Source organism: Acomys russatus, chromosome 6 (genome assembly GCF_903995435.1).
Source record: "Acomys russatus chromosome 6, mAcoRus1.1, whole genome shotgun sequence".
Taxonomy (NCBI): domain Eukaryota; kingdom Metazoa; phylum Chordata; class Mammalia; order Rodentia; family Muridae; genus Acomys; species Acomys russatus.
Window position 1 is genome coordinate 54,572,292 of NC_067142.1, and position 22,781 is coordinate 54,595,072.

General features: G+C 41.4%; 1 long non-coding RNA gene across 2 annotated transcripts in view; it reads left to right on the forward strand.

Annotated features, from left to right (window-relative positions):
- Positions 1–6,493, forward strand: part of LOC127191010 (uncharacterized) — a 196,605-nt gene extending 190,112 nt beyond the window's left edge. For both annotated transcript variants that reach the window (XR_007830812.1, XR_007830813.1), the window contains exon 3: positions 6,409–6,493. This is a non-coding gene — a long non-coding RNA (uncharacterized LOC127191010). The remainder of the gene's footprint in view (positions 1–6,408) is intronic.
- Positions 6,494–22,781: the final 16,288 nt, after the last annotated feature.

Sequence of the window (22,781 nt, forward strand, 5' to 3'; positions counted from 1 at the left end):
TCTGGGGACAGCTATTCCTCTGTGCCAAGTATGGTTTCCTAAAAGCAGAGAGTGCAACAGAGATGTGTATGTGTGTGTGTGAGAGAGAGAGAGAGAGAGAGAGAGAGAGAGAGAGAGAGAGAGAGAGAGAGAGAGATTTACAGAAAAGATTTCTCCATAGAAACGAAGATAGTAGGACAATAGAGAAAGAGATTATGCTGTGAGTAGCCTTACCTTGACCCTGCAGGAGCTCTGGAATATCCGCTGTCCCAGGGTTGGGGTATTCACTTTAGTTTCCGATTGCCCGAGGTCAACTTTCCATAGTAGTACTTCCCCTTACACAAGTGCTGGGGGATAAGACTTGAAAACAAGGCAAGAGGGTCTGTCAGCAGGATGTTGCTGACCCCCACTTTTCTTTACAGATGGGTTAATACAGAGCCAGAGACAGGTCTCACACCAACCATCTAAGTGGTCAGTGTACATTTGAGTGGAGGCAGTGAGCAGAAGCTAGAACGTGGGAGTTGACTGTTGTTTGCCATGTACTACTCTGCCTGTGTGTGAGACTCTAGGTCCAGAGGCAGTGCTAATTCTCAGAACTTATGGTACAGTCCTGCATGCATCTCGACTCTGGCTCAGGCCAGCATTGAATTAAGAAAAATTATTTTGCACCATTTAGACATAGCTCTCCATAGAACTTTGTCTTGTGTCTTATGAGAAGGGGCGTTACTGATCTTACTGGCCATCTTTTCCATGTTTTTAGACAATAATTTCAGATGAAGGACTGTCAGGCTTACTATTCTAAAAGGATCAGGACCACAAAGCTTGGTTTCTGTACTGCGATACCACAAACTGAGTGGGTAGGTGTCATCTAGCCCTGTAAGCACTGCCTTTTGAGAATTAGGCTCAAAGATCCCCTGTAAAAGATGAGTTCTCTTGTTATTAAAAAAACTCTGAAAAAATAAAATGCCCTTTGTTTCTGACTCTCTTTGCTGGTATCTATTAAATTGTGGAAGGCTCATCTGTTGTTAGCGTACAAACGGGTTGAAGTCCTAGACCCATTACACATCCAGTTATAAAAAGAGATTTAACATCCTGAGTGGTAATTTGAGTTTCTCAGAAAGCTTCAGAATATTTCTCTCAAAACTAAATATGTGTTTCTGTGTCACATAATTGTCCAACTGGGAAGTGCTTTTAAACATTTGTTTGTTCTCACAGGGACAGAGAGCCTCTTCATTAGGCTAATCAGGGTGATTCATGCACGTGGTGGATCTCATTAATGGTCTTAAAGCTCTACCCCTTTGGTCAGTGGGGCATTGAGAGTGTGACTCAAGCAGAGGCTTGACAATGCTCCTGTGGTTGGGTTTTTACTTGTTCCCTGCCGTCACTATAGAAAGAACAGTCAAGGCTACCAAGCTAGTTCCAGAACGAGGCTGAGACACATGAGCATCTGTCCCCGCACCATATTCAACTTAAGTCAGTGACAACCAGCTGACAAGGCATGTAAAGACAATAGGCAAAAACTAGCCAAACACTCCTGTCTAGCCCAGTCTAAATCAATACAACACAATTTTTTTGGCTAGATAAATGCATATTGATACATATGAAGCTCTCAATTTTTGGTGCAGTTTATTACATAGCACATGCTAAGTGTGAGCTATCCAATTGAACATGAAGATATTTAATTTCCATTTTTATTATTTAAAAATGGAGATAAAGTTACTTAAAGTCAGCTTCTAGGGTCCCAGGCTCCATTCTCAAGTGTTGTCGCTCTATCCACTCCAATTTTATGTAGTCAAACTAGAAGGTTGCCTCTATCCTTCCTTACCGCCCTTGTGTCTTTCCCTCTTCCATATGTTCAATTTATTAAAGATTAATATGTTCCCATTCTAGTGACCAAGTGCTAGAAATATAGAGGTTTAAAGCTCATAAAGATATACATTCAAGAAAGCACTACAGCAGATGTGAGTGCTAGTGAATATGCATACAGCCTGTGTAGAAAACAGAGACACAGACGTGCCTGGAGAGGATGGGCACAGGAGCTCACCTTCTGAGGTGGCTTCAGGAGGATGCTAGGCACTGCCACAGTTACCCCCAGTTCTTTCGCTGATGCATTCAACATGGTCGTTTCCATTCCAGAAAGATATTTTTAGTGTGTTCTAACCTGTGCTAGGCACGAGGGGGCTCTAAATACTAATTAAATCAAGCCCTCTTCAGAATTTTATACATTGATCTTAATTATAGTAGCTTGGCAATTTCCCTGTTTGTAACACAGCTATTTCTGAGGCACATTTCACTCCAGCCTAAGATCAATACTACGGTGCTATTATGATTGACTTTGTCTCCTCCTCTCCCGTCTTCCTGCAAGGCTAGGATTCAACCTTTGCTCCATTCCGTAAGATCCATTTCTGAGCCTAGCATAGCCGTCCTCTGAGAGGCTCTACCTAGCAGTGGATCAAAGCAGATGCTGAGACTCACAGCCAAACACTGGGTGGAGCACAGGGAGCCTTGTGGAAGGACGTGGAGGGGACATGACGTCCACAATAGACTAACAGAGACAACCAACTTGGGTCCAGGGTTTCTTCTGGAGACCAAGGTACCAACCAAGGGCCCATGCATGAACAGGGCCTAGGCCCCCTACACATATGAACCAAATGAGCAACTTGGTCTTCATGTGGTCTCTTTAGTAAGGGGAGTGGGGACTGTCTCTGACAAGGATTCTGTTGCATGCTTTTTGCTCACTTCCCCCTGGCAGGACTGCCTCGCCAGACCACCGAGGAAGAGGATGCATTCAGTCTTGATGTGACTTGATGTGCTGGCATGGGTTGATAGGAGGGGGCCCCCCTTTTTTCTAGGGGGAGTTAAGGGGGAGGGAGAAAAGGAGGAGACCAGGGGGAGAGGAGGAAGGGGGCAACCATTAGAAGGTAAAGTAAATAAGTAAATTAACTAATTAAAGAAAGATCCATTTCCGATTCTTTGGTAAGAGGTTATATATACACACAGGCACCTCTGCTCACCTTCATGGTCAGGTCTTCCTAAGGAGTAATGTGTTTTCTTAAGTAATCTTCTTAGGCAAGAGAGGAGATGCTAACACTCTACCCACCTTGCTCACCCTTTGCTCTTCTATTTCCATGAGAGCCTCATTGAAGAGTGCGTGTGAAGGGCATACCCACAGCATAAGCATGTTTGCAGGCCTGGCCTCACTAGCTACCAAGTGTAGCGATTGACTCAATATTGGTGCTTCTGTCATTCACAGGCACTAGCTATTCCTTGACCCTAGTTTACATGAGTAATGTGATCTGGAAAGACATGTCATAAAATGGTAGACATGGAGAGATGTTTGTATAACTGCAAACCAGAAGCTCTGTAAAAGAATCTGGTTTTCATCCGAGGGACCAGGGGACAGAAATGACACCAAGTAGAGGCTAATCACAGACATAACTTGAGAATCTCTAAAAAAAAAAAAAAAAAAAAAAAAAAATTCTCTCAGAAGAAATATAGGAAAACAGAGACTGAGGGTCATAAATACAAAAGACAAAAGGTTTCCAGAGAATTGGAAATGCTCTTTGAAAAATATCTCCCCGAATGGTAACTAATTGAAAAAAAATTTAAAGTTATTGAAAATATTACTTGGTGTAAGAAAAGCTCTTACACTTGGTGACTAAAAATTCTTGCTTTTATAGGTAGCATGAATAAAATGAGACTTACATTTATATATAGTCAGACACAATTTTTGAATTATGAAGTTTTTAGAAGATCCCATGAGTCCACTGACAACAGGCAGAAAATTAAGAGCATGTTTACAGCAACATTAAGGTTAGGATAGTGACAAATTTGCTTTATTTCCTTGAATGAGAAACACTAGAAGACAATAGAATTACATCTAAATTAGCATAGCTGTAAAAGAAAGAATTTTACCTCACATTTTATGCCCAACCTAGCAATTATTCATTCTTATATATTTTTTATAAAAAGGAATGAATTAGCGTATACTGAAACACCAATTTAGAAAAACTTATGTGAAGCCGTTCTGCAAATGAATAGGACATTTTTAATGCTGGCATGAGAAAACAATTACTAAACACATTCAGATCTCCATGCATGGGTGGATTTCCCATCTATGTTTCTGATCATTTCAACTGATCCAAAAACTCTTGACATGCACCAGTTTTTAATTTTATTGAAGAAGGTGAAAGGTAAAACTAAGGGCTGGGAAGCTAATCTCCCAGTACCCCAGCATCTACATCTTTATATATGCAATTGTTTTCCTTCCCTGTGAACAGAATAAATTTTTCTAGTGTAACTAAATATGAAATTCTTCATTAAAAGTGTCCATCATGTAGAGAAAAATATTGACCAAATTTAAAAAGGCAATGAAATAAGGCTAGGAGATCACGTTCAACAAACACACATCATAAATGTGCATATTGTATTATTATAAAATATTTACTGAGTATTAATTGTGTGCTGGCCTTGGTTTCAAACCTGAGAAAATGATGACAGTGTGTGAAACAGGTATGATATCTTACAGAGCTCATGCGGCAATTAACTAAACAAGTAAATTAAATACTTAAAGTTTGTGATGATGCTTAGTTGAAGAATGATTAAGGACTTGCTTTGATAAGATGCTAAAGTCCAAAAAGAAGATTATTTTTAAAAGGATCTTAAAGAATATGACAACTTTACGAAGTACTTGAGGATCTTTAACACTATAAATATTTGGCATCATTTTGTTTATTGTAGGGGAATATAGCATAGGTGGGAAAGGATGGAGGAGGGAAAATCTGTGTTCCAGGTAAGGATGGAATGCATACAGCAGGCAGAATGTCATGGAAAAGGTTAACGGCAATGGAGAACAGAGTGTTCTAGTCTTTGACATAACGAGCTTGGGAAGTCCATCTGACATTCACACGGAGATGTCAAGTAAGTAGAGGGTATAATTCTTCAGGCCAGACAAGTGAAAGGTACAAGTCTAATGTGCGTTTGAGAACCAGCAGCAGAGAGATGATATTTAAAACCATGAACATTGGTGATGTCAGGGGAGAGAGTGTGGAGAGATAAAACCATCAGAACTTTGTCCTGAGCCCAGCACATGGGACAGACAGCAGGGAAACACACACACATGCATGCACACACAGGCACATTCCAGGCCTTAGGAAAATCACATTTTAGACATGTATTTTAGCATTCATTCAAGTAACCCACTGTTTGTACTATTATAGGTCAAAGCCCAGAATTTAGCAGGAACAAGTGTCCGATTGCCACTCTGAGACTGTGGGGCTTTTAAGAGCCTGACTAAGAAACAATCAACTGTTCCCTAGGAGAGCCATGCCTTGATTTAGTAATATTGAGGCAGGAGGACTTTGCTCTAAACTTACTCAGCCAACCCCCATGTTTATGGCTGAAAAATGAAACACTAAGTCCACATGTGACATGAATGAGGGATTGAGATCTAAGACTTGAAGCTGTAAATGTCTGTCATGATGATTTACTGGCAAGGCACTCTATATCAGCACTGCTGGTTGGAAAGGATCAGACCCCCGCCTCCCAATGATGTGATCAATGTTCTGGGGCCATGACTTCTGCTTGGCTGCCGTTGACTGAAGCCCTGCTTGAACAGTTAGTAATGGTCAGTTGACTAACCAAACCCCTGGGGGGAAGGTCATTCTTACCTAAGGCATAGAAGGAAGCACATTTCTAATAATAGCTGAGGGGGTCACAGTGTCCAGTGCAAATAGTATAAGTCATGTCAGCAGCATTTGCTGCAACAGAGTTTGAATAATGCTAACAATATTTGTAGTTTTACTCTAAGAGTTCCTCCAGTTACATTTTTATGAATATTTTATTTATTATAATGTATTCACATTACACCCCAATTGTTATCCCCTCCCTCTCATCTTCTCATTCCCACCCACCCTCCCTCTTCTACCTATTCCCTTCCCCTAGACCTCTGATAGGGGGGCCCTCTTACCCCAAAATCCCAACCAGACCACAATCTCCCCTCCTGCCTCTCCTCCCAGTTTCTCTCTGCACCATCTCCCTCCCTCTCATCCACTCCACCTCAATTTCTTTTCAGAATAGGACAGGCTTCCATGGATATCAACCAGCCCTGATATATTAAAGTTTCATTAAGACTAGGCACCTCCTCTCCTATTAAGGCTAGATGGCCCAGTAGGAAGAAAGGGTCACAAAAGCAGGCAACAGAGTAAGAGACAGCTCCTGCTCCCACTGTTTGAAGTTATACATGAAGACCAAACTACACATATATGTAACATATATGCAGAGGGCTTAGGTCAGTCCCATGCAGGCTCCCTGGTTGGCAGTTCAGTCTCTGTGAGCCCCTACGAGGCCAGGTTAGTTGATTCTGTGGGCTTTCTTGTGCTGTCCTTGACCTCTCTGACTCTTATAATCCTTCCTCCCCATCTTCCTCAGGATTCTCCAAGCTCTTCCTAATGTGTGGCTATGGGTCTCTGCATCTGTTTCCATCCATTGCTGGGTGAAGCCTCCATGATGACAATTGGTCTAGGTGAGTATAGCAAAATATCATATATATATTTGTCAGTTGCATTTGGTTCTATCCTAGGTCTCTGAGCTATCCAGCCTCTGGTTCCTGGCCCTCCAGGCAGCATCATTGGTGGGCTTTTTTCTTGAAGAAAAGAATCATCCTGCATCAGATTGTACCTTTGTTCAGGTTCTAGTTCCATGAGAGATTTGTTGATGAGATACTAAGTGGCACAACTCATTACAGTTTACCAAAAGACAAGTGCAGTGAGAAAAGCATTGGCATTATGCATGTTGGCTGCCATTTCCCCCCAGCACACCTGGAACAAAGTATAAACTCAGCGCTGTGACAGATTAGCTGAGAGGGTCACCACTGGTGGGACACTCACCAAAGAACTTATAATGTCCTAGGTGATGATTATTTTAGAAGTATTCAAATTCAATTATTATGTATTCATATTTTTTATTATAGGCATTGCACAGCCATCTGTCTCTAACAGTTTTAGATTTTTTTCTTTGAAATAAAAGGGTTTCTATTTTTCCTGAAAGTTTCCTTGCTGACTCTCTCACAATCGTGCCTTCTCAGAGACCTTGTTGAGCCCAGAACCTCTATCAGTTCTAAAGCTCGTGCCCTGACATTTCCAATTTCACATATTTACTTTCAGGATTACCACAGTGACATGGTACCAGTCACTGGAAAACGTGGGAAGATATCAGAAGCGCAGTGGCACTTGGGACAACATAAAATGAATACAGATCCCCTGAGGCACATGACTAATTGTAATTGATTAGGGAAAAGCAAAGGATGTAGAGATACCTTCCCTGTTCTTGGCACAGAGTGTAGACAGGACAGTTTAACCTCCTATGAGAGCCAGGGCAGCTAAGTAGTTCCTCTAACTTGCATGGATTCTGTGGGACACAAATTTCATTCATTGTTCTGAAGGCTGTGACATCTAAGATCAAGGGACTGGCACACTCAGTGTTTGGTTGCTTGCCTTTTTCCTGGCCACGGTTGATGCCTTCTTGTAGTACTGTCACCTTGTGAAAGTAACAAATGAGTTCTTTGGGCTTCCTTCTTAAGGGCATGGTGAGATCTCTGGATCTCATCATCTCCTCAAAGCCCCTCCTTCAAACAACATCACACTGAAAAACATACTTCAATATGTAAGGAAGACACAGCTATTCCATATTTGGCATTACCTCAATGAGACTGAGATGAGGAGTTCGAATGAGAGACCTGGATGAAGAATGTCATAGAAAAGCAGACAGAGCCAAGCACAGCAGAGGGTGGCAGAGGGTGAGACCATATTTAAAACAAGGACAAAAAGTAAAGTCTACATTCTGTAAATTGCATACCACCCTCCTTATATTTTTCTCCCAAAATGTTAGCTGGTCCAGAGAAGAATTAGGTAGCATTTCTTGGAGGATTAGAAAAGGCTTGCAAACAACATCCATGTGGAACTATGTGGAGGCACATGGTAAATGAAGTACAAATCTACTAGCAAATATTGAATGCATCATTATAATTTATACAGTGTGTGTGTGTGGTGTGTGTATGTGTGTGTGTGGTGTGTGTATGTGTGTGTGTGTGTGTAATGGTTTATCTTGGTTGTCAGCTTGGTTTATAGTCACCACGGAAATACCTTTGGGCTTGTGTGTGCAAGTTTCTAGACTCGATTAAGTGAATTAGAAAAGTCTATCCTAAGTGAGGGTGGCATTTTTTTTATGGGTTGGGATCCTGGACAGAATACAAAGGAGAAAAGGAGCTGAGTGTCAGTATTCTATGTTCTCTGCTTTCTACCTTCCAACCCCAGGCTCCTGCTGCTATGACTTCCCCAAACATGACTAACCAAACCCAGAACTATGAACCAAAACAACCTTTTTCCTCCTTAAGTTGCTTTTGTCAGGTATTTTTGTCACAGCAATGTAACAAGGAGCTAGCACTGTTTACACTTTAAAGCATTAAGAAGTTAAAAATGAAGTGACGTTGAAACATGCATTTAGAATGCTACAAACCACTTGGCCCTTGGGTAATTAAAAGTAGGATAAGAAGACCCAGCACCTTGCCTCATTTGCTTTGGGTCACCTGCTTACCTCTGTTCATAGACATAGTAATCACTCAAAGATAGAGTGTCTACTCTGTATTTTTCCTCCTTTAAGGCTGAAGGCACAGATAAGTCATTGCCCCAAACTGTTGTCTCGCTGGATTCCAAAAAGTATAAAACAGACTCCCTGCCCCCCTTATATAAAGGTGATTATCCATGATGGTGAGACCAGCACTCTGGAGCAGATTAATCATCTAGCAGGAGCTATGTCCTGAGCACACTTGGTAGGCAGCAGCGAGACATCCTTGGGTCTTTCCATGAGGTCTGTATTTATTGAACAGTAGTGAATTCACAATGGCTTTAGTAGCAAACACATATTCTTTCACTATAATCTTAAATACTAATACTAGTATTAATATACACATAGGCTTGATAATTGTAAACTATTTGTAAATTTATATGTGTATAGGTGTGCCTACTTGTCTGGTATGCCACATGTGTATAGGTGTCCCCATGGAAGTCAGAAGGAGGGTACTGAGTTCCCTGGAACTGAAGTCACAGTTGGTTTTGAGCTGCCAGTGTGGGTTCTGGGAACTGAGCCTGGGTCTTCTGTGAGAGCAGCAAGAGCTCTAGAATACTAAGTCATCTCTCCAGTCCTTTAATAAATATTTTAAGATTCTAGATTCTAGGAGAGATAAGGCATAAGGCAAAACTTAGTCTTTGAAAGTACAAGGATTTGAAATCAGTTATAACACAGTTAATTCTGGAAACTTAACAAGCCCCAGCAACACACACACACACACACACACACACACACACACACACACACACACACACGTGTATATATATATATATATATATATATGAATTGGGAGAATTTTGCTTTTGTTATGTTCTTACTTTGAAATATCATGAATGATGGTGTATGTGTGTGTGTGTGTGTGTGTGTGTGTGAGACACACACACACACGCACGCACAGAGAGAGAGAGTCTCTTTGTGTGTTACTTACGTAATAGAAAAATTTATGTATATGAAAGCTAATAATAGTTATATCTATGAAACAGAATGGGTGATTTTGGTAATTAGACTTTTCTGTACATTTCAAATTCTGTATAACAAAGAACGTAAGATCTGAAGATAAGTGTTATCTCTCCGTCCATTTATTGATGAATTGATTGATCATTTCCCTTCAGATAATGGCTGTTTCTGCAGGGGCAGGTAGTCTACCAAAGGGATGGTAACTAAGCTGACATAATTTAAAACACTTTGTCTTTTGGGGAGTGATTTTTTGCCCTTGGGGATGGATGAATGGATGGTGTAACAGAATCCTGAAAAACAAATCATGCCACGTCTTTCCTTCTCTCTGCACAGTGCCCTCTCCTTGCTAATCTCAGTTGTCTCCGCCTGCCTCTCACTGTTTCACAGGCTTGTCTCTCACTCCCTCAGGCTATTTTCAGTTCACCCCTCCCACTGCCTGATCTAGTTTCATGTAAAGATCATGATTTCTAAAAGTCCTGCTTCATCTTCTCTGCTTTCCCTGCTGCCTGGCCCGAGTGCACATTGTCAGGGACTTATGTTGCACCAATTACAAGGAATGAAATAAGTTACAAAGAGATTATTTCCTTTCCAGAGACAGGAAAAATTAAAAAGCAAACTGGTTACATTGTCCCATCTGTAGGACTCTGCTCCAGTCTGCTGGGAGCCTAGCTTAACTCTGGCTCTCTGGCACCCACACTGGGTCTAGAATAGTGGCCATGCATTAGAAATGTAAGACCTGGCTACTTGAGCAGCTTTAGGGAGCATTCTCTAAGCATGAGTGTTGTGATATACACCACAATAACTTAAAGACTAGAAAGACACTGCTTTGAATAGAAGTGGCACCCAGAAAATAGATATTTCTATTATTTTTTCCTACTTGAGCTTTCTACTTCTCTTCCAGTTTACTTTCTAAACTGGAGATGATAATGCTCCTGTCACAACGTGGAGTTGGCTTGCCTTCATCTCCATGACTGTATCTAGGCTAAGTTCAGACACCAGCAGAGACAGAAATCAACGATTTTAACTACCACGGAATGACAGCTGAGAGCTGCTCTCTTAGGAAAAGCTTTCCCAATTAAATGAACAACCTGTTTGTCTCTTACACCTCCTTGCATGATTTTTTTTTTTACTTTTTAAAAAATTTTTGTATTAAATATTTTTACATATGCATTTATATTATTACTCCCTGCATGATCTTAGTCATTGATTCTGACCCAGGTTCTGTGCTAGCTACTTCTTATGTTCCCCTCATTTAAGCCTGAAGCAACCTGCTGAGATATTATCATCCCCATATCACAGGGGAGAGACATGAAGATCAGCACATTTGTTCAAGGTCAAATTACTGGTAAGCACTGGAAGCAAGACTTGAAGCCGAAAGACGTTTGAGAATATGCAAAGCCTGATGGGAAGCCGCTTGCTTCAATTTTTGCTGTGATTTCCTGTCCCTGTTGCAAGTAGAGGTGCAATAAGAGATGGAGTTTGAAGACGCTAATTAATCCTAAACCTTGATATGCTTTACTTATTAGTCTTGTTCTCTTTGAAAAGGATTTCCTTCCTTTTGTTTCTTTGCTGTTGCCTTTCTCTTAATAACTTGTAATTCATACAAAAGAATCAAAATCATTTCTTTTCTTATCAAGATGATAGTGGAATAAAACTAGATATCAATAACAATAAAAATCCACAAATACTTAGAGGCTGAACAATGCATTATTGAATTAACTGTGGGTCTTTATATAAACAAGAGAGGACATTAATTTTCCCCTAGGAGAACCACTCTCCTCAGGTGACTCTACAGCCACCACACTTAGTAAGGACCAAGGTAGGCTACTTGTATTTTCCTTCCCTTCCTCCATTTTGGTTTCATTGGTCCATTCTTAGACTTGCCATTTTGCATGCCTCAGCCTGGCTTCCCAGGTCATTTCATATTCCCTTGGGACTTGCCGTTACATGTGGCATAGACCAAGGGCCCCCCTCCAACCAGTTATGTTGCTATCCTTGTGAAACACTCTTCCCAACTCATCTCCATTTCTGTGTGACTCCTCACTAACCACAACCTGCTCTCATCCAAGGACCCCATAGCCATTATACTTGGGGGGGGGGGGCAGGTAGGCTATCTGTATTCTCCCCCCCTGTACACTTTGGTTTCTCTAGTGTACCCCCATCTCAACCCTCCCTCCAGCTTATTTTCATCCCCTTGGGACTTACCATTACACATAGCACAGACCAAGGGTCTCCTTCCAACCAGGTATGTTGCTATCCTTTTGAACTGTTCCTTCCAAGTCATATCCATTGCTTTGGGGATCACTACTATCTAGGACCTAGGATGCTGTTAGTTCTGCCTCTGCCACCCTTTTTGGAGCTGCACCCTGAATCCTAATTGGGAGATTACCAGAGTCTGTCGGCTTCACTCACCTGCTAACCTATCCCCCACTACACCCATTGCACCCATCTGGAACTGCTTGGAGTCTAAGCTCGAACAAGAACTTCAGATCTGGAAGCAGTAAGAATATGACTGCTGAAACCTGAAGTAGCACTGAGACTGAAAGCCAAGTGTCACTCTGCCGATCTGCAATCTGCCCTCACAGCAATCAGACCCAAATATTCACCCAATCCAGGTAAGACCAGACACCTCACAAAGAACCAGCACAAACATGTTAACTTTAGATCCCACATTTCAGTACAAAAACCACAAATATGAACAACTACTACTATATTTTTCCTCCAGAAGCCAGAATACCTGTTGTAATATTCCCCAAGAAAAGCAATTTACCTGAAACACAAGACTTCAAAATAGCAATTAATGAACAAATGACTTGATGAAGACAAGGAAAACATCTCAACATTTAAGTTGCAGTTATGGTATCTCAAAAAGAAAAGTTTATAGTTGTATGTGCTTACATTAAAAATTAAGAGATATTAGAAATAACCAAATGTACAACTCAAGTTTTAGAGGAACAAAAAGCTGAATTCCAAAATAACAGATGAAAAGAAATAATAAAAATGAAACAGAAATTAATAAAGTGAAGACCAAAGGCCAATAAAACAATTGATTTTGTTATTTAAAAATGATCACACAGACACACAGAAAAACTATAACCAACATACCTGAAGAGTATAAATGTAAAATCTTTCGATAAACTACTTGAAAACTGAATGCAAGAATGCATTGAGAATACCATACAGAGAACATACGAAGTCAGTTTCATTTCAGGGACATAAGGATAGTTCAGTATATGCAACCCAATAAATGTAATATAGTATATAAATAGACTTCAGGGAAGATATCACATGATTTTTCAACAGGTGCAGAAAAGACTTTAAACAAATGATATAGCCCTTTAAGACAACTGCCCTGAAGAAAATAGGAATAGAAGGAACATTTCTCAGCACCATAAAAGATATAAATATATACATATATTCAGTGCTAAAATAAATAAGAAAAATCTAGGAGAATTTTCTCTAAAGCAAGAAGAAAACAAGAGTTCTCACTATTTACTCATATTCAGTTCAGTGTTCAAGTTCTTAGAGACATGAGAGTAAGAAATAAAAGGGATATACATGACAAAGGAAAGGGATTTATCCTTATTTGCAATTGGTATGCTCTGAGGCTCCAAAGACCTAAAGATTTATACTTGTTACTTTTCTCAATGCTTTGACAAAATTCCAAGCCAATTTAAGAAAAGGGGAGTTTATTGTGACTCATGGTTCGAGATAATACTGTCCATCATGGTGAGAAGACCCAGTGATAAGGGCATGGAGTGACTGGGAACATTGTATACACACTCAGGAAGCCAAGGAAACAGAATACTGGAACTCTGCTTATCTCCTTTTCTTCTTTTTTTAATCAGTTCAAGATGCAAGCCAATGAGATTATATTGCTCATATTTAGGGAGGACTTTGAATTAATCCTTTCTCTATGTCCCCTCAAAGACATGATCAGAATTGTGTCTATTTGCTGATTAAGAATCAAGTCTAGTTGACAATAAAATCCCTCCCTTGTCAACTTGACACCCAAAGTATAGCACTTTACCCTTTATCATCTCTAGAGACTTATGGCAATACTCATTTAGTTCAACTTAAAAAGTTCCAATAGTTACAAGAAAATAAGTGGAATTGGAGATCATTATGATGAGTGAAATAAGCCAGACTCAGAAAGAAAGACAACGTGTTTTCTTTAATTTGCAGAACCAGAATTTAAATCTGTAAATTTGAATGTATCATCTATCATCTGTCTGTCTGGCTATCTGTCTATCGATCTATCTATTTATCTATCTGCCTATCATCTATCTATCTTGATCTATCTATCAGTTATTTATATATTTATCTACCCTTCATCTATCTGTCTGTAGAACATGAAAGGAAAAGGGGGATTATGAAGAGGCAGCAATGGTTTATAGGAACAGGAGATATAAAACATTTTAAATAAACACAACTTTAATCTAATGAATTAAATTTTCTGAGAACTAGCAAAGGAATCATGAATTAATTGGCTTCTAACCTTCTCTCCAATAATTATGCTGTGTGGTGGCATGTGTACAAGATACAGAAGACAGATGATGAGCACAAGCCTTGGATGTAACAAGGGATGTAATTGCATGGTGACCAGGTCTTGGGTGAAGGGGACATTGAGGAATATACTTTCTACTCAATTGAGAATAGGTGCACTGAGTAAATAAGAGGCATTTAACTTCCACTGTCATAAAACCCAGCTCAAGTTGATTTTATTTTATTAATTTTTTAATGTTTAATTTTTTTTATTAATTTACTCTTGTTACATCTCAATGGTTATCCCATCCCTTGTATCCTCCCATTCTTCCCTCCCTACCATTTTCCCCTTACTCTCCTCCCCTATGACTGTGCCTGAGGGGGACTCCCTCCTCCTTTAACTTCAAACCCCTACCTAGATCTAGGCAATGGACAGGACATTCACCACAGTTGAGTGGAGAGTGGGGTATGACTTTCACACATACTCTGGTGCCTCATATTTGACCATGTCCCCTGGAGGGGGAGACCTGGTGGCACTCAGAGGAAGGATAGCAGGCTAACAAGAAGAGACTTGATATCAAGTTGATTTTAAAAGTCAGAAAATGTATTATATCACAACAAAACAAAATGCCTTAGATAAAGTAAGCAGAAGGTGCAGTGCAGGTAGAGTTCTGGTTCCATCCCACCCCTCTTGTCCCTTTTAATGGGTTGAATGTCACCTCATCTTCCCTGGTGGATACAAGATAATGACCAGTAGCATGCTTCTCCTCTCCTTCATGAGGACTCTGGCAAAGTTCCTGTCATCCTGGAGACAGCTTCTGTACTTGCTGATGATTTCCAGGATGGGTCTGAGACCTGAGTTACACAATTAGGACACTTCTCAGGCCAAAGCCATTGCCAATGGTTAACAAAGGAGAAGCCTCTTGTTATCAATTCTTCGCTCATGGTGTGGAGATGCAGGGACTAGGGCGTGCCTTCCTTGGTGCTCTTTTAGTTTTAAGAATTTGAACTCTCCTGGCTCTTATTCCTTGCCCCCCCAAGCCAGTGGATCACTGAGAAATTCCTTTAACTCTAGGCTGGCAGGCTACTATGTAGCGTAGCGGAGTGCCCACCCATGGGATAGCATCAGGAATAGATGCTCTCCTTTCCTCTTTAATTCTTCCTCTCTAATAGGCAATTCGTGACAGTATTAAAACATGCTATGTGAGGCTAGAGAGATGGCTCAGTGGTTGAGAGAACTTGCTGGCCTCACAGAGGACCCACGTTCAGTTGCCCATGTCTGACAGCTCACAATACTTGTAACTCCAACCTCAGAAAATATGACAGCCCTGGTCTCTTTGGCCAACTGCATGCATGTGAACATACCCAGACAGACACACGGACACAGACATATACCACATCACTTAATAAAAGTGATAAAAGTAAAGACCTCTTTGATCCCTTTTGTACTTCAATTATCATTGCATTCCATATTTTCTCAGTTAATGGCTCAAATGTCACTAAGTCTGTCCTCAATCCTTTTTCCTTACACTGTTGTATGGGAACCACCCAGACAAAGGCATCATCAACTTCAACCTGATACACCCAGTGTTCCTTCCTCAATCTTCATTTCTTAGTTTCTCAGAACATTTGACATATTTGGTCCATCTTCTCTTTCGAGTTCTGCCTTTCCCTTGGTATTTTCCTCTATAGCTAGGCTATATCCTAGGCTATATCCACTTCCTTTTAACTGTGCCCCCTAAAATTGGAGCACCCCAGGTCACAACCCTAGAGTTGCGAGTGTCTTTCCTTCTCATCTAGTCTCATAGCTTTAAATAATATTCATATCCTAAGGACTCAAGACAGTCTTCTTCTTGCAGTCCTGAGTAGCATCCCTGTGTGTCCAGAGACAGACATGATGCCTCTGTGTGGCTGCATGCTAGGCAACACGCATGTCTACCATGGCTTTATAAAATGCAGCAGAGCATTCTCCAAGGTGTGCACTTGTTACTTCTCACTGCAGTTGGCTCTAATCAAGACTTGGCACTACAGCTGGCTTCCTTGCAGAACGGCCTTCCTCCAGAGGCAGTTACCACAAGCACTTCAGCTATCTTTAACTCTGATCAACACCAGACATTTTGCTAATTAGCATGCTGAATCAAAACTGGGTTTCCATTTGTGAAATTAGTGGCTTGTTAATCAGCATAATGGATGTTAGGAACGAGCTTCTGCAGATTGAATTAAAGGTAACCAAGATATGGTGAAAATGTTTTTAGGAACATTATCTGCCCATATAAAAATAGGATATAGGAATCCCTCAAGGCCTACGGGCTCTACTTTAGGGACAGTACATACAACTGGTTCCTTACACATCCCTCCTTCTAGGCAGCAGAGCAAAGCATGCCTGGCTAGCTGACTCTGCTTTGGGTCATTAGCTTCTGATGAGTGAATTCACTCAGTGCAGCAGTTGGCACACCTGGCAGGGAAGATGTCAAGCTTCCAGAGCAGGTGTACAAGCTTCCCTGTCCCTATATGTTAAAGACATTATCTCTGCATGTTTTGTAAAGTCTGATCACAGACTTGCTGTCATTAAAACTTGGTAATGAGTTTGCATGGACAGTACCGGAGCCACATGCTTAACTCCTTCCTTAGCTATCATGTATTGCAATGAGCCTAAGTGTGGTGCATTGTCCAAACCAGCTACACCAGCTTTCATAACAGTTCAGACCTAGCCAAAATAGGCCTCCCCATCCCCCTCCCCAACCCCTCCCCCTTCTTGCAAACCTACTGAGGCCTAAGTGAGGAAAGTTTGCCTGAAACTTGCCCCTCTATACAGCAGACATACCAACAGGCTGTCCAGATTCTACCTTCAGAGAATGTCCTCCATCTATACACTCTCCCCCATGCCCACGGTCCACCCGCCTTTCATTTCCACTACTGCAATAGCCTCTTGGCTGGCCTTCCTATTTCCAGGTGCCAGAGAGTGTCTGTCTGAAGTTCCAATGAGATCATGGTACTCTCCGGCTTTAATCACTACAACATTTGCTCTCGAACTTGGAATCAAATTTCAGCAGTGCCCCGTGTCCTCTGTAGCCTGGCATGCTTGAGCCTGACTATGATCCAACATCACTGCCTCCTGACCCTCCCCTCCCCTCCTCTCATCAGACTTGTGGGTTTTGTCTTCTGTCAGTTTCACTTTTCAAACTCTTTCCTGCCTCAGGCCTTTCCACCTTCTGCTCTCCATGCATGTGTGTGCTTTCTGGAGAGGCCCTTCCTCCTAGCCACCCAGTCTTCATTAAGGGCCTTCACTTCAGCCATTTTTGCCCTCTGACCTGCTTCATTTTTCTCCATAGCATATGTTTCATGGAATCACACCATACTGTCTTTTTACTTATTAAATGCAAATGGGGCCCATTTGCATGTGAGGACAAGAGTTCTCTGAAAGTAGAGACTTTACATTTTGTGAAGTGTGTCCCTCCAGAGAGGACAATGGTGTTCAGTACACAGTAAGTAAAAATCCCTTTGGTCTTATAGGAAGAAAGGCTCCAATGTCCCATTGCGTTTCTGGTTTTCCTGGAGAAGCTGTTCAAGTGCACTGCCATTAGAAATGCCACCCGTGGGTGGGGCGTCCCTGCATGGAATTCTTCTTATTTTTTCCTTTTTTAAAAAATAGATTTTATTGATTTATTCATATTACATCTCAATTGTTATCCCATCCCTTGTATCCTCCCATTCCTCCCTCCCTCCCACTTTCCACTTACCCCCCTCCCCTATGACTGTGACTGAGGGGGACCTCCTCCACCTTTATATGATCATAGGGTATCAGGTCTCTTCTTGGTAGCTGCTATCCTTCCTCTGAGTGCCACCAGGCCTCCCCATCCAGGGGATGTGGACAAATATGGGGCACCAGAGTTCATGAGAAAGTCAGACCCCACTCTCCACTCAACTGTGGAGAATGTCCTGTCCATTGGCTAGATCTGGGTAGGGGTTTGAAGTTTACTGCATGTATTGTCCTTGGCTGGTGCCATAGTTTAAGCCAGACCCCTGAGTCCAGATCTGCCCATCATAATGTTCTTCTTGTAGGTTTCTAGGACCCTCTGTATCCTTCTATTTCCCCATTCTCCCATGCTTCTCTCACCTAGATTCCCAGTAGGATGTTCTCCCCTCTGTCCTACTTTCCTGGTACGTGAAGACTTTCATGGGACATATCCCTTGGGCTAGTGTCCAGATATAAGTGAATATATACCATTTGACTCCTTCTGCTTCTGGGTTAACTCACTCATTATGATCATTTCTAGTTCAATCCATTTCTCCACAAATTTCAGGAATTCCTTGTTTTTAATAGCTGAGTAGTATTCCATAGTATAAATGCAACACAGTTTCTTTATCCATTCTTACTGAGGGACACTTAGGCTGTTTCCAGGTTCTGGCTATTATTAATAAGGCTGCTGTGAACATGGTTGAGCAAATGTTCTTCTTGTGAGCATCTTCTGGGTATATTCCAAGGAGTGGAATAGCTGGGTCTTGAAGAAGCCCTATTCCCAGTTTTCTGATATAGCACCAGAGAGATTTCCAAAGCGGCTGTACTAGTTTGCATTCCCACCAGCAATGAAGGAGTGTTCCTCTCTCTCCACATCCTCGCCAGCATGTGGTGTCACTTAATTTTTGATCTTAGCCATTCTTATGTGTTTAAGATGGAATCTCAGAGTTGTTTTGATTTGCATTTCCCTGATGACTAAGGAGGTTGGGCATTTCTTTAAGTGTTTCTCAACCATTCGATATTCCTCTGTTGAGAATTCTCTGTTTAGTTCCAAGCCCCATTTCTCAATTGGGTTATTTGTTTTGGTGGCATTTAATTTCTTGAGTTCTTTACATATTTTGGATATTAGGCCTTTGTCAGATGTAGGGTTGGTGAAGATCTTTTCCCAGTCTGTAGGCTGTCGCTTTGTTCTCTTGACAGTGTCTCCTGCCTTACGGAAGTTTCTCAGCCTCATGAGGTCCCATTTGTTAATTGTTGACCTTAAGGCCTGGGTTGTTGGTGTTCTCTGTTCAGGAAGTTGTCTCCTGTGCCAATGTGTACCAGGCTCTTCCCCACTTTTTCTTCTAAGTGACATAGTATCTCTGGTTTTATGTTGAGGTCTTTGGTCCACTTAGATTTGAGTTTTGTGCATGGTTACAAATATGGGTCCAATTGCATTTTTTTTTACACGTAGACATCCAGTTAGACCAGCACCATTTGTTAAAGATGCTATCCTTTTTCCATTTAGTAGATTTGGCTTCTTTGTCAAAAGTCAAGAGACCATATGTGTGTGGATTTGTATCTGGGTCTTCAATTCGATTCCACTGATCAACCAGCCTGTTGCTGTGCCAGTACCATGATGTTTTAATTACTGTTGCTTTATAGTACACCTTTAGATCAGGTATGGAGATTCCTCTGGAGGATCTTTTATTGTACAAGATTGTTTTAGCTATTCTGGGTTTTTTGTTTTTCCATATGAAGTTAAGAATTGAACTTTCAGTGTCTTTAAAAATTGTATAAGTATTTTGATAGGGACTGCATTGAATCTGTAAATTGCTTTTGGTAAGATGGCCATTTTTACTATGTTAATTCTCCCGATCCACGAGCAAGGAAGATCATTTCATCTTCTGATGTCATCTTTCTTCAGAGTTTTGAAATTTTTTCCAAACAAGTCGTTCACTTGCTTGGTTAGAGCAACTCCTAAATATTTTATATTGCTTATGGCTAATGTGAAGGGTGTAGTTTTCCTAGTTTCTTCCTCTGCATGATTGTCATTTGTGCATAGGAAGGCTACTGACTTTTTTGAGTTAATTTTGTATCCAGCCAATTTGCTCTGCATGGAATTCTTGAATGCCTCTTCTCAATCAGATCCTGAAGTAAGTAGTAAAAATGAAGCCATGAGCAAGTAGTGCACATTACCTGTCCCCAAAGTTCTTATTTATAGACAAGTAGAGGTGACAGGGATTAAAAAACAATTTCAAGGAAGAAGAAACAATGTTTAGAGAGGCAGAGAATGGCAAGAAAAAAAAATATAGTGTTGTGTGTTTGCACCAGGAGACTGGAGCAGGAGGATAGCCATGAGTTTGAGGCCAGATTGGATTACATAATGCAGTCTAGTCTTAGGCTAAAGGCTGGGACTTTTTCCAAGAAATTAAATAAAACAATGCAAACATATTAAAATGGACACATCTTAAAACTTGTTCTGGAGGCTGGATAGAAAGTGGAAAAGCTATGAATGAGGGATGGCATGAGTGTGAGAGACAGCCAAGATGTCTGAAATAGAAATGGTGAGTGTTTGGACTAATTTCCTCACCTGTGGAGGAAAGATGGAGCCGGATTAGTGTCCTATTTTGAAGGTAGGGTGATAAGGAGTAGAACAAGATGGGTATGCCCAGAGCTAGGTACATGGAAGCTATCAGCATACACATGATTCCTTCATGAGCATTGAGAAGAAGGAGAGATGAGACCCCTTCCCTGGTCTCTGGCTTTCCAAGCAAGCGAGGGAGACTTGTTGCTTCCTAAGGTGAAGCAAATTATCAGTACGACAATTTCAAGAGAAAAGCTTGCTTCTGATTTGAATGTCTTGTCCAGGAGTTATAAGACACCACATTAAATAGACAGTGGAATGTGCAAGGCCAGAACACTGGCATGCCCAGTCTAGGTTACATCACCAAGTTGTGATAGTTATGGGAGTAGAAGACATGCAGAACTGAATGAGGTCCTGGGGAAGCCCAGAAGTATGGCTCCGTTAGAAACAGAAAGGATGAAGGGCAATAAGAAAATGGTGAGACAAGAGGAAATTAGGACACTGTGGTGTCCTGGGGACAGTAGGAGAAAGTGATTGTGGTAGAAAGTTTGTCAGTCCGTTGCTGACGACCATTGCTGACGAAGCACTCGGAAAGGTGAGGAAGGAACAACGTCAATTGCATCTGGCAACACGAGGTTGTTAACTTTGACAACAGTCGTTTCTGATGAGTGATGGAGGCGGACATCAGGCAGCGCCGGCTGAAGAGTAAATTGGAAACGTGGAAAGTGGAGACAGTTTGTGTAGAAAAACCTTTCAGGAAATCTGACTGTGGCGAGGAGCAGAAAAAATTGTTGCAATAACTGGAGAAGCGTATGGGGTCAAGGAAAAACTAACCAGGGTGATTTTCTTCTTTCTTTCTCTCTCTATCTCTTTTTAGCAAATGGGAGATTATAGGATTTACTTTATTCTGATGGGACTATTTCAGCTGAATGAGAGAGAATACAAAGACTAGACAGGAAAGGTTGACTTTAAAATCCCATAGACAAGGGGCTCCAAAGCCAAGTGAAGATTGATTAGCAGTTGAGAGGTGAGATGTTTGTTTCTGGAACCCAGAACAGAAGGAGCACATATTTCTCTCTCTATTCTACTGCTAACACCCTGCATCTTAACCCTGTGCTCTGACATGAGGTATTGCATCATTCATGCAGAATTTGGAAAGAAGCAGGTCAAAACACGCTTTGCCGTCTTCCCCGGTCACCTGGCCCCAAGTATGTGAGGGGAGGCTGGGGCATATGAAGAAGCTGGTGAGGAATGAACATGTTGGGGGCATCGGTGTGAGCTGTGTGGGCAGGGATGCTTCTCCCTACCCTAAGCTCATGAGGAAAAGAGATATGTTCTCTGGACTCTAGGAAGATTGAGCCAGTGCCTAAATGGAAACGGCTAAAGAGCTTTGTTGAAAACAGCCTGCAATATCAAAATATTCTTTTCTGTAGAACCGTATAGCAACTTAACAACAGGTAAAGGGTTGTAGCAATCTTAGAAGGAATTTTTTCCAGTAGAACATTTGGGAGAGATGAGATACTCCAAAACAAAATCTCTGTTGATGGGTCGGGAGCCATAAAAGTCCTGGGGAAGAGGATATGTCTCCTGTGTTGGAAACCTCCAGGTGAGACGACACATCAAAGGACTTACCAAGTAACCCACAAGGGAAGGAGCCTTCTGACACACATGTGACCCAGGGACATGGCCTGAAGTCACCAGCCAAAGATCACTGTAGTGGTTTGTGTGGGTTTTGCTTGTTTTGTGCTTACAAATGGAATCCTAGAGGTGGCTACAAGCAGTGTTTCAAAGAAGCAGGCAGGCTGCCTGGCTCACCTTCCTGCCTTCTTAGATTTGGACCTTAGTGAGAGCAGGTAGAGCAGGCCATTTACATTGAGTAAGAGATGGATACTTTGAGATCAGGCTGGATTTGGTTATTAAATATCTGAAAAGTCAGATTTTTTTTCCCAAAAATTCAAGGGAGTGGCAGGAGAAATAATGATAAGACCAAAAATTATCCCTTAGTGGGGAAAAACAATACCATGGGGGAAAGTGTGAAAGAAAAGGGGGCCTTTGTGAGAAAGGATAAAGTTGCTTTCTACCTGCTCTTTTCTCATTCCAGCGTCCTCAACAAACTGGTTCTAGTTACATTTGTTTCTGTCTTAAAAATCTGTAGTGCTTGCACTGTCCTAGGCCAAGTAAAGCTCACACATGACAAATTCTAAGCAGTGCTGTGTTCCCCATTCTATTACATTTTAGACCTGGTTTACACATTTAAAAGCATCCAAAACCCCAGCAGGTGGCAAGGATGAATGAAGCAGGCCAGATGCAATCTAACAAAAAGGATGAAGATTGAAGAATAGATGCCTCCTGCGTGGGTCTAACAAGACAACCATGCAGACTTGGGCTCGGACTTTTGTGTTAGATTCAATTCTCCTGCACCCTGGGTTA